Consider the following 15099-nt stretch of genomic DNA (forward strand, 5'->3'; position numbering starts at 1 on the left):
CACGCGGTTCCCCTTGGAAACCTTCATTATAAATTCCTGTTTAATGATGGGCTAACTGACCTGACCTCATGATCATCCTTATCATCCTCCACTGGTGCTCCGCCAGCGTAAACCGTTAGCACCGGCTGGTGCATCATTCCAATTTCCATCCACTAAAATAATATTCAGTACGAAAACCTGACCACCGCTCCTGGAAGCGTTACTCTAGTAAATAATAGACAGAAATAGAAATAGTAATAGAATATTTTAGATAATCTAAATATATATATATAACTCAGGTGACTGACGTAATGATCTATCAACGCACAGCCCAAACCACTGGACGGATCGGGCTGAAATTTGGCTTGAAGGTAGATGTTATGATGTAGGCATCCGGTAAGAAAGGATTTTGATTAATTCTACCCCCAAAGGGATAAAGTAGGGGATGAAAGTTTATATGAAACTGTGTTAATTTTAAACCGAACGGGCTGAGACTTTGCATGCATAAAGCTACTATGACGTAGGTATCCCCTAAGAAAGGATTTTGGTAAATTCCACCCGTAAGGGGATAAATTAACGCTAGCGAAGGTAAAAGCTAGTAATATTAGGTATAAACACGAAAGTTTATAAATATGGATTTGTTACTCTTTCACGCAAAAACTACTGAACGGATTTTGATGAAACTTTACAGTAATATAGTTTATACATCAGAATAACACATAGGCAGATAATAACACATATTTCACGCGGTTGAAATCGCGGTGCCCAGCTAGTAACAAATAAAGCGGCAATTATTGCTCCCTTTTGTCGCTAGATGGCGGTAGTATACTCAAATAAGGTGATCCATTCTTGTTGATCAAGGAATGGCGTAACTTTTTTTAATTATTAAAAAACTTATTAAGTTAGTAATAAATGTAATATAGCATCTGTGCCCGCGGATTCTCTCGTGTAAAATTTATAGCCTCTCTGATAACATAATTCAGACGTATAAGCTATATTACTGCAAAGTTTCATTAAAATCTAGTAGTTTTTGCGCGAAACACTCACAGACATCCAACAATCCATATTCACAAAAATATCCGTTTATAATATTAGTGAGACAAAATATCCGGAGTAATAGTCATAGTATAGCATTAAAGACTTTATTTAATGTTCTTTAAGGCTTATTTCATCAAAAGAGATGATTTGCGGTCGCATATGATTGATCACTCTACAGCCCTACTGACTAACTAATTACTTGAAATAACATACATTACCTTAAATAATTAAGTAAAATAACCCCATAGTAAAAAAATACGAATAAATTTTAACTAAAGAACATCTACATCACGTTACCTTCCAACAAACTAAACATCATAATCGGCATATTCGAGAGGACTGTGGCAATATATTATTATATCAGCTTGACCTCCACGCGGTTCCCCATGGAAAGCATGATAAATTATTGGTGAATTTGTCACGAGGGTCAAACAGCGTATACCGTTAGCGCTGACCATGTGAACCATTTCATTATCATCCAATAAAAAAAATCGGTTGTATTGTTTACGAGCTACGGTGCCACAGACTAATTAAACTTATAACATCCCTCTTTTGCATTGCACGATAATTTTTTTTTTTTATATATTACTAAAATTAATTTCTAAAACTAGTACTGATTATAAATTAATTAAATTAAACTCAGAAATTATCAACAGATGTCACTACTGCAATGCAGTCTCTTCGGATTTGCAATTCCAATACAGAATGGTGACAGCTTATGTTATCATGAGTAGATTTTAGAACAACAATCGACATTCTGCACAAGCTTTCGATATGATTCTCCATGCACGGCACATACCTTAGGTACCTGCCGAGGCCACATTTCTTGTAAGGTGATCAACTAATGACGTTTCTGCTATTGTAAACATTATTTACTACGCAATAAAGCTTAATATAACTTCTGTGTATTTGCATCAACTGCTTCTATAAATAAAATTCAACCTTAAAGTTAAGGAATTACAAATTGAATTCTACCAAACTTACCTTTTCTGTGATTTGGCAAAGCCTTCCTGAGATGCAATTATCGTACAAAAAATTTCATATTTTATGACGAGAGCCGTAAGGTTAAAAATTAAATATAGAGGTCCGACACTTATATTATAAGGCAGTTTTACGCGAGCGTGTTCTCAAGATAGCTAATTTACGAAAGACAACTACCATTCAAACTTGTTGGTGTAATAACACGATCTTCGGAGAATGCAAGACGCCGCCGATTGGTTCTAGGCAGTCGTTCGAAGGCGCAATCGTAGTACGCATGCGCGGCGCTGTTCGTAATTTGAATTTAGAAAAAAGAATTTTTGTGTGGGTGCGTTCGTGATACGTAAAAAAGAAAACATTTTGGAAATATTTTTTAAAAAGTTTCTGGATATTTTATTTGTTTGTGGTTGATAAATTGTGTGATTGCGAAGGAATTTTTAACACGTAAACAGGTTTGGATTGGAACCCATTGGCTGTGTAGATTATGGATATTGTATGATTTTATAATACTCATTTGAATGTTCCACGGATGCGTGAGTTCTATTTTTGTAGTGTATAAATTATAAAGTAACCTTTGGATATTCTAGTTGAGGTAAGTTGTACAACTTTTAAATATTTATTCAATTATCTACTACGAATTACGTAACAACTCCATCTAGTGGAGGGTGCTTTAACTATACTTTTGTTTACGTAAATTTAATATTTTAACTTCTTATTAATTTATGAATTTCTTTATGGTCTAAATTCTTATGTTTAAGTAGGTAAATGAAATTATGAAATTAGACTTAATATGGCTATTGGAAATTTTTATTTAATGATTCAAAATTGTAACGATATTGACAGATTTATAAACTTTAATGCAGTTGCTTACCCGTGTGTAGTTCTGGCGTGAAGTATTATAACTGTACCTTATTCCGCGACCTTTCTTTCGGTAAATCTGTAAAGGCCAGCCACCAACAGCACTAGAATAGTTTAAAAAAAGTTATTACCGTTACGACTAGTCATAACCATCAGAATGCTGAGTTCAGCTATAGAGATATTTCGCTTTTATGGCGAAAATTCTTAATAGTAATGTACGGTCTGTTCGACCTCCACGCGGCCTCCACTTAAAACCGGTTTGCTCAATTCCTGATGAATGCATTACTTTAACTGTATTCTATCATCAGTGCCCCTTCAGCATTTACTTTTCCTGGTGCATTCGTCACTATGGGCTAATTGACCTGACCTCATGATCGTCTTATCATCCTCCACTGGTGCCCAGCCAACGTATATCTTTAGTGCAAGGGGTGCAGCAATTTATCATCCAATATAGAAGGAAAATAGCAACATGGGGCAAGGAATTGTTAGAATTGTGTGAAAAATAGATGCTGGTGAATTCACGATGACATGACTTCATGGTTATCTTATCATCCTCCACTGTTGTCCCGCCAGCGTAAACTGTTAGTGCTGGCGGGTGCACTGATATATCACAAAATAAACATTGCAACTTGTATGCACATAGTGCATATATTATATGTGAATTAGTTTGATCATTCCGCTACTTCGGCTGTAGGGTGTATTAGGCAGTAAAATTACAGGGTAAGATGCAAGTTTGGTCACCGAACAATCAACACTAGGGTTCCAAATTATATCATTCAACGCCTGATGATGCCTCGTTCAGACTCGAAACACGTGTCGCAATATGGGTGTAGACTCAATAGCGGTCGGAATTTGATCACCATTAGAGAAGGTCGTAACGGTAGTCAAGTTTCCGCACTGAATATTTGTGATCACATAAATGCAAATTGTAGCGGAATTAAACAAAATGATACAAACCCATTAAGTAGTAGAGGAGAAGAGGCATGATATCTTAGTCCTATGGAATAACAACATGTTTTATGGTACATGATAATGTGATGTTCATAGTGTTGTTCATGTATATAGTCGACCAGGGGCGGATCTACCTAAGGCCTTTTTGGACTGCAGCCCAGAGCCCCGAGGATACAAAGGACCCCCAGTCCCCACTGAAACGATATTTAGAATATAAAAAATATATAGAATGAAAAAAACCTATCATAAGGTTGGCAACCCTGAGATCAATCGACCAATGCAATGCGCGTCTATCGAAAGGAACGGGGAATTTCTGGTCGCTTGTTTTTGGTCGGTGTATTTTTTTAGTTGAGTAATATAATTAGGTACCTCAGATAGGCCCCTAAGTAGATTTAGCCCAGGGCCCCATAAATTCACGATCCGCCCCTGTAGGCGACGGTTACCGCTTACCATCAGGCGGGCCGTCAGTTTGCCTGTCACTCAAATTACATAAAACATAACCTGTTCACATACCATGTAACATATCAGATGAGAGTAATAAATGGTTATTCTCTTATCTTATCTAAAAATTACAATTACATTGTTAAAAAATTGCATGAATGCTTACATAATTCTTTATAATGTAAACTCCGTAGTTATCTTCGAAGAGTCCACTATTTATGTAATATCGTCTCATTTGCAATTTTTTTATGTTCAAAACCGATTTCAAGAAAAGTGTACCTAATATTATAAACACGGAAGTTTGTGAGTGTGGATGGATGGATGTTTGTTACTCTTTCACGCAAAAACTACTGAACGGATTTCAAGACGACGCATCGCGAATATTGACGTTAGTAATATGAAGTTTTCTCAACAATTACATATCCTTCGGGCCTGATATTTAGGTATTTAATTTTTCACATCTTATTACGCTATCTAGGTATATGTATAAAGTTTATATATAGGTTATAAATTTCACGCGGGTGAAATCGCCTGCACATCTAGTCTTTGTATAAAATAAAGCCGCTGCTGGCGCTTAGGTAGATATTTGAACTACGCTTCGGATCTTAATGCAGTTTCCAGCAATAGATAGAGTGATTAGGAAGGTTTATTTGTATAACTAGCTGACCCCGCAAACGTTCTTTTGCCATATAACTTAAAATCGCTATTAAAAGATAGGGGTTGATGGTAGAAGGGTGAGAATTTAGGGTTGTATGTATTTTTTAATGCCACGTTATAGAAAAATAAAAAAAACCAACGTCTAAAAAAATATGTTAGGGTTGGACAACTCTTATGACTTAAGGGGTATAAAAAATAAATAGTAGCCTATTCTCAGACCTACTGAATATGCAAATAATTCATTCATTCATTCATTCATAATTTAAGAGCTACGCTCTTGTCGGTGGAGCTCTTGCCACTTTCCGCGATCTTCCATCATGCTCTTTAATTCTTATAATAATGCAAATAATATTTCATAAAAATCGGTCAAGCCGTTTCTGAGGTGTACCATACACCTCACTACTAACTAACATTGTGAGACGAGAATTATATATATAAGATACATTTATAATTGTATATGCAGTACAAAAAACCGAAAACTTCAAAGAATTGCAATGCACCCGTGCGAACCCGGAGCTGATTGCTAGTGTAGTATAAATATAATATTTTATATGCAATTCGGCGTGCGTCCATAGCTTTCTTGTTAACTCTGTCAGCGATGTTTAACAACTTTCTCTTACATAATTTGCTTTTTATGTAAATATTTAATATGGTTGTGTTAAGGCTCGGTTTTATGCTCATAAATTGCGGTAAATACAAGATTCGTAATAAAACATGAAACTTAAGAATATAATATTATTATAATTTATTTATTTAAGGCATTCTACATGGCCCATATTCATAAATAATACTGATAGTAAATACCCCTCGACAATTAACACAGCGCCATCTAGTCCCACGGTAAGCAGAGCTTGTGTTATGGGTACTAGACAACTGATATAAATACATAGATTTTTTTTGGAAATACATACATAATATACACAGTGTAACACCCAGACCGTTACAAACAATCATACTTATGAATACAACATTTTGGACCGCGCTAGGAATCGAACCTGCGACCGAAATTTAGCACACCCTTTTAATTCCGATGATCATTTATTCGATTCCTCACATAGTACAAACATTTGTTAATATATTAAAAAAATGCTTTTAATTGTGAAAGATAGAAATTGTGATGTTAAAATGTTGATACCAGTGTGATTATATCTTAAAGATATACATTCCATATGTTTATAGTTATCAATTATGTATATATTATAAATACACACCCATAAGACACGCATGAATCGTAAAATTTAAATAACCACATTAATATTAAAATGTATGTAGTTATGAGTATAGAAAAAGGTAACGGCAACGGTATGGAAATAAATGAATGGTAAATAACATTTATTTACCATATAATTATTCGTGGAAAACTCTTTTAACTATTTTTTTAACTATATTTTATGGCACCGCCAACCCGCCATATATTTGACATACATGCCTACAATATATCTAAATATATATAACTCAAAGGTGACTGACATAGTGATCTATCATGGCACAGCCCAAACCACTGGACGGACCGGGCTGAGATTTTGCATGCATAAAGCTACTATGACGTAGGCATCCTCTAAGAAAGGATTTTGATGAATTCCACTCCTAAGGGGATAAATTAACGCGAGCGAAACCGCGGGTAAAAGCTAGTATGTCTATATATACAAAATATAAATATTTCTCGTCCATTCATAATGGTTCTCTCATGCCTCAATTCCTAATAGAATACAAAATAATGCGCATATTTTTTTTCCATTCACAATGAATGAAACTCTATACAAATTGTTTGAATACAATAACTTCCGGAGTTTCCAATAATAAATAAATATTAATTTATGTAATATTTGTACAATGTTGTAAAAAAACAGTTTTGTAACTGGCGACCTACAAATATGTGAGTCGCCATGCCATAAATACGTAATAAAAAAGTAAAAAAAGAAGAATAAATGAAATGTGATAACGTGATGTCCGTAGTGTTTTACACTAAGGATTTCATCACAAGAAGAACGAGCAAGAAACTTGTGGACTAACCCACAAGTTTCTTGCTCATTCTTCTTGTGATGAATCTGCGTTCCGAATGAATGGTAGAATCAAAATATGACTATTCAAACGTGCTTGTATTGATTTTATTTGAATAATAATTATTTCTATTTCTATTTGTTGTTTATGCTATTATATATATATATCTATATCTCATCAACTGATACAACTTTAAGCTAAAGACCTTTTTAGTCAAAGAATCCTTATTTATGTTTGGAAATTTATGAATTTTCTCGGACATATATAACTAATAATATCTCAGGACAATTCACGCAGCGCCATCTAGTTTACAACCAGGCAGAGTTTGCGTTAGTTGTGATATGGGTACTAGACAACTGATATAAACACATAGATACATTTTTGTAAACACCCAGACCGATATAATCATATTCATAAGTACGTTTGTAATGTGCAAAGAATCGAACCTGCGACCATTGGAATTAAAGCGATATGCCAAACCACTAGACAACCGTAGATAATATACCAATACAAAACACATATTTATTGACATGATTTGACGGCCTCGGTGGTCTAGCGGTATAGCACTTTACTTCCGATGGTCGCGGGTTCGATTTCTCGCGCGGTACCAACATTTATATTCATAAGTATGATTATTTGTATGGGTCTGGGTGTTCGCTATGTATTTAAAAAAATGTATTTATATCAGTCATCTAGTACCCATGATACAAGTTCTTGTTTAGCTTGGGACTAGATGGCGCTGTGTCAATTATCCAGGGGATTTATTATTATTGTTATTATGATTTGTAAAAAATGACGTAAAACAATTCTGTTTGTTGATTACTGCGTAATTTGTTGATTACTTAACAAGTCCGTTGATGATTTCCAGTCATTTCCACATCAATTATCCACTTTTCCAGGCCCGCGGACTGTTTACGCTGCATTGCTCGCATTCTGTCCACTTCCTATTTACATATATAGATACATTTACTTCTCTATAACAACCTCTAGTCCAATCATATTGTATTACTAGTAGTTCCGTACGTTAATGCCGTAAAACTGAAGTTAGTAATTCGTTTTACTGGAATTACGAAAGATTCTGTTACAACAATCTGCCAGACTCCACCAGAAAAAGGTTTCAAATGTCGTATAAAATAAATTCTTTGCAAAAAGCTTATTATAAAATTTAAAATTAATAATAACCCGTACATCCGTACACCCGTACAACATAACACACAATGCTTGTAGGGATTGCTCTGCTGTACAAACTATGACAGATTTATATATGTAATAGGTGTATGAAATAAATAATTACTCAAGTAACTATTTATTTATATCTACTTTTTTATTGGGCTGTTTGTATTCACACAAAATTACACAAACTTATTTTGGACAAATCAAATCAAAATATCTTAATTCATATAGACTCTATCTATCTAATACAGACTCTTATGATATGTGAAATCTACCGCCAGTTTGGAGTGCTTTCGAGTTGTTTTAAGTAATTTATTATACACAAAAGCATTATAATCACGACCTCGGTGGTCTAGCGGTTTAGCACACCGCTTTACTTCCGATGGTCGCGGGTTCGATCGCACGGTGCAAAGATTTGTATTTATAAGTATGATTGTTTGTATCGGTCTGAGTGTTTTGTATGTGTATCATGTATGCATTTACAACATCATATATATAAGTATTTATATCAGTTGTCTAGTACCCATAACATAAGCTCTGTTTACCGTGGGACTAGATGGCGCTATGTTAATTGTCCAGGGAAAAAAAATCTTAACAGCATTCATTTAAACGAGCAACCAGCAACATTCTTGCTTAATCTTTTTGTGATGAGTTTTCGTTCCAAATGAGTGGTAGAATAAAAAGTTATGACTATTCAGAAATGCTTTTATTAATTTATTTGAATAAATATTTCTATTTCAAAATGGTTGAATAAAGCAGATCATAGACATGTAATATATAAATAGTTACATAAATAGCTAGGTACGTATAAACTAAAGTACACATATGTATTGAGAAAAATGCGGAAACCAATTTCAAAGTACACTCCCATGCATAATTACGACAGCACCCGCCGAGGTAGGTAGGCATGAGAAATTGCGCGTTCTCTCACGCCCGCTGCATGTCTGATACGTGATCTGCGAATGTAACTGTACGTCATATCATTGTTTATACTGAGATACACTTTGTACAAAGTCGCCTAAGTAGGTACATCTGTTGTATGGCGTAACTGTAGAGTAGTTAGAGTGCTAGAGACATCTGATTGTCTCGATGGTTTGGATAACACAATCTCTACTAAATTCCTGTCTCTGGCATTGAGTCTACTCAACGGTGTTAGTTGATTTCCAGATCTAGATTATTTAGGTAGTATGTAAAATTGTATATATCTATACATATAATATTTTATATATATATATATCTATACATATAAATAAAATTGGAGTGTCTGTTTGTAATACGGAAATAACTGTTTTTTACTACATGCATATGAATATAAATACGGTACATTTTTTTAAATTTTTGTCTGTCTGCTTGTTCCGGCTAATCTCTAAAATGGCTGGACCGATTTTCACGGGACCTTTTTTGGTAGGTAGCGATGTTATAAGGAGTAACTTAGGCTACTTTTATTTTAGAAATATAAAGTTAATTTCCACGCGGACAAAGTCGCGAGTACAGCTAGTTGTAAATAAATAAATAACACAAGCTCTTCTTAGCTTGGGACTAGATGACGTTGTATGATTTATCCAGAGATTATATACTAATATACTATACTCATTAAAAATCTGTATCTTTCGTAATCGATAGTCTGAAAAAATTGTTCACAATCTTAAAAATTATTTCTCTTCTACATAGCTACATAATCAGCGAGTAAAACATTGTATCTACCACACAGACAACCCTACGGGATATAACTAGTAAATAATAAATTTCTACACCTCTGAATAGTGTTGTGAAAACATACCATAAACGAGTCAAAACACAAAAACTATTAAAACCAAAGTGCGTAACGTAGAAAAATTAAAGACAATCAATAACAATGTTCTTATTGTGTAACATTCATTGTATTGAAATCGTTTCGGTCACTTCGCACGCTGTTATGACCACTTTAACTCATAGATAGGGATGGCAGCACCATCGACAAACCAAGGAATTTCGCGCCATCTTCTTGCATTAACAAATCTACTTCTAAAATAACACGCGAAATTTCACAGCATCTAAAGATACAAAACAAACAGCGTGCAAAAGTTTATAGCCTCTATGACAGCATGCAAAAGTTCATAGCCTCCAAATGCAGCAGCTCACAGCAAGTGTGTCACACATAGACACACATAAAGTGCGTCTGTAACAGCATAAGAAACGTACTACACGGCGTTTCCATAAAAGCTTGCAAATTTAACTTTACAATATTTGTGGACTCGATACCAGCATGCAAAACTTGACAATGTATGACGCTGCCTCTATAACAGCATACAAAATTTTACAGCGCATAAAGCTGCCTCTATGACAGCATGCAAAATTTAACAGCATTTCTAGCCGAATCTATAATAATATGCAAAATTTTACTGCCTTTGTAATTGCATGCATCATTCATCATCTCTGTTCGCAGTTGTCTCGTTGTTTACTCCCTTTCTTGCCATATCATCTTTCACACAGTCCATTCATCTGTTTGTCTGTGTTCCTCATAACCATCCACATTCCTGTGTATATGAATGTGGATCTTTCTTTAAAATATTATCTTTATTACTACGCATTATTTGCCCATTCACCGCAATATTAACAAAATATTTTAAATTTGTATCAAGTAGCAGCCCTAAATGTAACGGTTGCATACAATGGTGTTTGTTGTGAACTTGATTGGAGATCCCAGGATGTGATACTACTCAAAATGCCTCTTAGGGTCCGCGAGAGGAGTGAAACAAAGTTATTGTACACCTAAAACAAACGTAACCAGTAAATAATCGTAGATTGTATCGCAAGTGAACGAAATAATATTTCTACAGCATGGACGCCACTTCGCGCGGTAATCGGATCAAAGGTTACTTCAAAGATTTGATGCGTTGATAATGTGCAATCAAAAAGTACCAAATCTTTATTTCTCTCCGAGTATTTGCAATCAGCCCTAAGACTTTGAGCGAATCTGCTATGTAAAGTGGCTTCGCATTGCAAACTTCTACTCATCTGCAGCCTAAAGCTATTTAAAAAAATAATATTATAGTTATAATAATAATATTATAGCTGTTTAAAGCCTAAAGCCGGTTTCCTAGCTCCAGGATATGTTGTCGTTTTATCATCTCACGTATATTTCCATGGTGAGTCGTCGAGCAAGTTCGTTACGGTTATGGATCAACCGTTCTTTATATTTGGCTGTCAAACTCTAAATTTCCTCTTTCATTGTTCCTATTTCAAGTTGCTCGTGGACTTTAGTGTTATGTACCATAGGTACCTAAATACCAAATTTGAAAATCTATATAATATTATTACCAAAGTAGACTATAAAGTTGTCTAAAATGTTATAGTAATTATAGTTTAAATTACTACAGCGTAGACTATGGTTGGGTGGGAATGGAGAAAGAGTTGCTTGTGGAATATTATAAAAAATATTTAATTTTCATGCGTAAGATATTATTAGAAGATCGGCATCACATATTAATGTCCGAGACAATGTTTTAAGGGAATTGTATTTAAAAAAATTTGGACTGAATCAGCTTGATGTTGGTATATACCACGATATACTATTTGATCCTGTATCATCGCCAGCAAAATTTTTATTCTCATTGTATAGTAGAAGATAAGATTAGTAATAACATACGATGGGACTGACATTATCATATTATAATAAAAGTCCCTAAATAAATGTAAGAATATAAAAAAAAAGATAGCATATCCCTTTACCTGTAATTTTGCTGCCATATCTCACCCTTCAAGTCGAAATAGAGAAAGAGAAGCAGCTGAAGGACAGAAATAGGTAATTAACATAGCCACACAAACTTATAAAAATGCTACCTCGGTAAAAGTTTTAGGATTTAAGATGTCATTTTAAAATATGTAAGTATATTTTACACTTTTTAATGCTATAAAATGTATATGCACATAACAATTTTTTTTAATAATTCAAAAAGGCTGCGAAACGAGGGGGGGGGGTGCGAGTGCAGATAGCACTCTAAATCCACGGAAGGAGTTACGAAGCGGCTGAAGGTCAACTCCTGCCTGACGGACGACAACTTTAGTCTGAGGGCATCGCTAGGAGTTCGTAGCACGGCTCAAGACAGTCGTAATTTCGATCCCTTTTTGTATAAGATGGAGAACCAATTGGAGGGGCAACACGAAAACGACAAAAAATAGCTACACCTTACACTACTCAAGCGACAGTTGTTACACGGTATGACCATAGCTCCTAATTGAGTGTAAATTGAATGATAAACTGCAAGAGTTGTCCTATTCTCTTGAAATATATACGTATAGAAAATCATGACAAAACCGCAAACAGTTTCGCGAGTACATTAAGCAACACACCCTATAGCATACGACAAATATTTCTCGACTGTTGGCTCGTTTCAACACAGTCATTTACTCACTCAATATGAACGGCCAGTTTTCCGTCCGCCATTTTTTTTCTAAGTTAAGCGGAGGCATGCGTGTGACGCAACCGCATGGCTTGGCATTCCACAGCCCGACAGGGCTACCAACATATACATTCACTCGTTAATTAATCTTAAATTCATATGTAGTACATACTGAACGTGACCATATATTCTTTTACTCAAAACGGGACATTGGTTTATTTACGTCAATTAATAAAAACAGTTTCTTAAAATTTTATTCAGAACAAAATAGCTTTAAGTTAAGTATTATCGGATGAACAAATTTGCTTTAATATATATAATAGCTAGTGAAGCTTTTAAGACCACTGATAAGATACTATTACTTAGTAAGACTGAAAGTCTTGGCACGTTTTTATTTATACTTATACTTATTCACTTTAATTATCAATAATCATCAACATCACAACCGGTCTGCTCGATCACATATTTCGCGGACTTTCCAAAAAATTTTGCGTCCCAGACTTCATTTTGGGGACACCGGAACTCGTAATTATAAAAAGGGACAGTCCCGTTTCAAACGGGATATCTGGTCATGTTATAAATTACCAGTTTTACCAAAGATAGGATGTAAAAGGTCGTCTGCGAGAGTACTTACCTCAGTCACACCTATTTGAACCATATGTTTTCGTTGTAAGGTGCAGATTAAATTTGCAATTAAATTACATTATAAGAGGCATGACTTCTTAATCCTCTGGAAGGGCAACTCATGCATATCATCATCATCATAATCATCCCACTCATGATTCAAGAGGAAGGTTTATATATTATATATACATATATAAAATTCTCGTTCTCATGCTAGTTACCATACTCCTACGAAACGGCTTGACCGATTCTGTTCTCAAACCTACTGAAGGTCTGAGAATAGAATCGGTCTATTTTAAGTGATAAGGGTTGTCCGCCCCTAACATTTATGGTTATTTTTTAGACAATTTATTTTTATAATATAAATTTTGTAATGTGACTTTAAAAACTCATACAACTCTAATATTTCATCTTTCTATCACCAACCCCTATTTATTAATAGCGATTTTAATTTATATGGCAAAACACTGTTTGCGGGGTCAGCTAGTATAATATATAATACATGTGCTCCCTTGCGAAACCGGGGTGAGTAGCTAGTAGCCTACAAGTACGGGGTGAGTACTAGTAGCCTAAAACTACTTTCACGGGAGTAAAACCGCGGGCATAGCTAGTAATGTCTAAATTATTTTTATTTGTTAGTATAAGTGTTAGCTGGCAACCCTACATCTCAACGAACAGGTTTCGACCGCGCGGTGTCAGTGTCCAATACGGACACGATCGTGTGGTCACTAACACTACACATATACATATAAAGTGAACATAGTGAGCTATATAGCGCACTATGTCCATAAGTATTCATATATACATATTATATGCTAACTGATACCCGCGATTTTGTCTGATTTTTGGAGTTAGAAGTCATGCTTTATCCCGTGCTCCTTATACGTTTATGTTCAGGTCTTTCAATAGCAGTTTAGTCGAATTTACAACGAATAGACCGACATACACATTTCTGGATTTATAATATTAGTAACGATTATTATGATGACCTCTTTGGTATAGTGGTTTTCACGTCTTCACTCTCTGATAGTCGCGGGTTCGTTTCTCCATTTAAATATTGATATTTGTATAATCCTTATTAATTACTTTTATTATAAATGCGAAATTCTGTCTGTTCGGCCGTTCGTCTGTCTGTCGCAATTTCTAGCCAAAACTACTAAACCATTTTAAATGAAATTTGGTACACAGATAGTCTATTTTTAATGGAAAAATGGGTTGTAAGGGGGTAAAATAACAGGAGATGAAAGTTAGTGTGGAATTTTTTGTAGTTAGAACGATGAATTTCTTTTTCTTTTGCTTTTTGGGTTAGATTTATTAAATATATGTAAAATTTCATCAAAATCCGTTTAGTAGTTTTTGCGTGAAAGAATAACAAATATCCATCCATACTCACAAACTTTCGCATTTATAATATTCATTTATGCTATCCAAAAGCACTATTCTATGTGGACGAAGTCGCGGACCTAGCTAGTGTAATATATTTGTAGTTTTCTATCAGTCATTGTAATAATAATAATAATAATCATCTCAGGACAATTCACACAGCGCCTTCTAGACCCAAGTTAAGCTAGCTAAAGCTTGTGTTATGGGTACTAGATAACTGATACATATACATTGATATTTTTTGTTTTTTTTGTAAATACATACATATTATACATAGAAAACACCCAGACTGATACAAACAATCATACTCATGAATACAAATGTTTGTGCCGTGCGAGGAATCGAACCCGCAACCATCGGTCGTAAAGCGGTGCACTAGACCGCTCGACCACCGAGGTCGTCAATATATATGTAACCAACCATAGTCAAAAGTAATTTTCAATTAGTATTTAATTGATTTCCACTAGCAACAGTGTGTCGTAATAAAGCATAGAATAACCATAGACTGTTGCAATTGTGTCACAGATAATTAAACTAGTTTTTGTTGTAATTTCATATACGCTGTCTATGATATTGTAGGTTTGTAGGTATAACAGATATAGAAGGGCCGGCTCATGATGAAATTGATATTACT

Source organism: Achroia grisella, unplaced genomic scaffold (genome assembly GCF_030625045.1).
Source record: "Achroia grisella isolate CSIRO2021 unplaced genomic scaffold, CSIRO_AGI_Agris_v1 utg1867, whole genome shotgun sequence".
In the NCBI taxonomy this organism is placed as follows: domain Eukaryota; kingdom Metazoa; phylum Arthropoda; class Insecta; order Lepidoptera; family Pyralidae; genus Achroia; species Achroia grisella.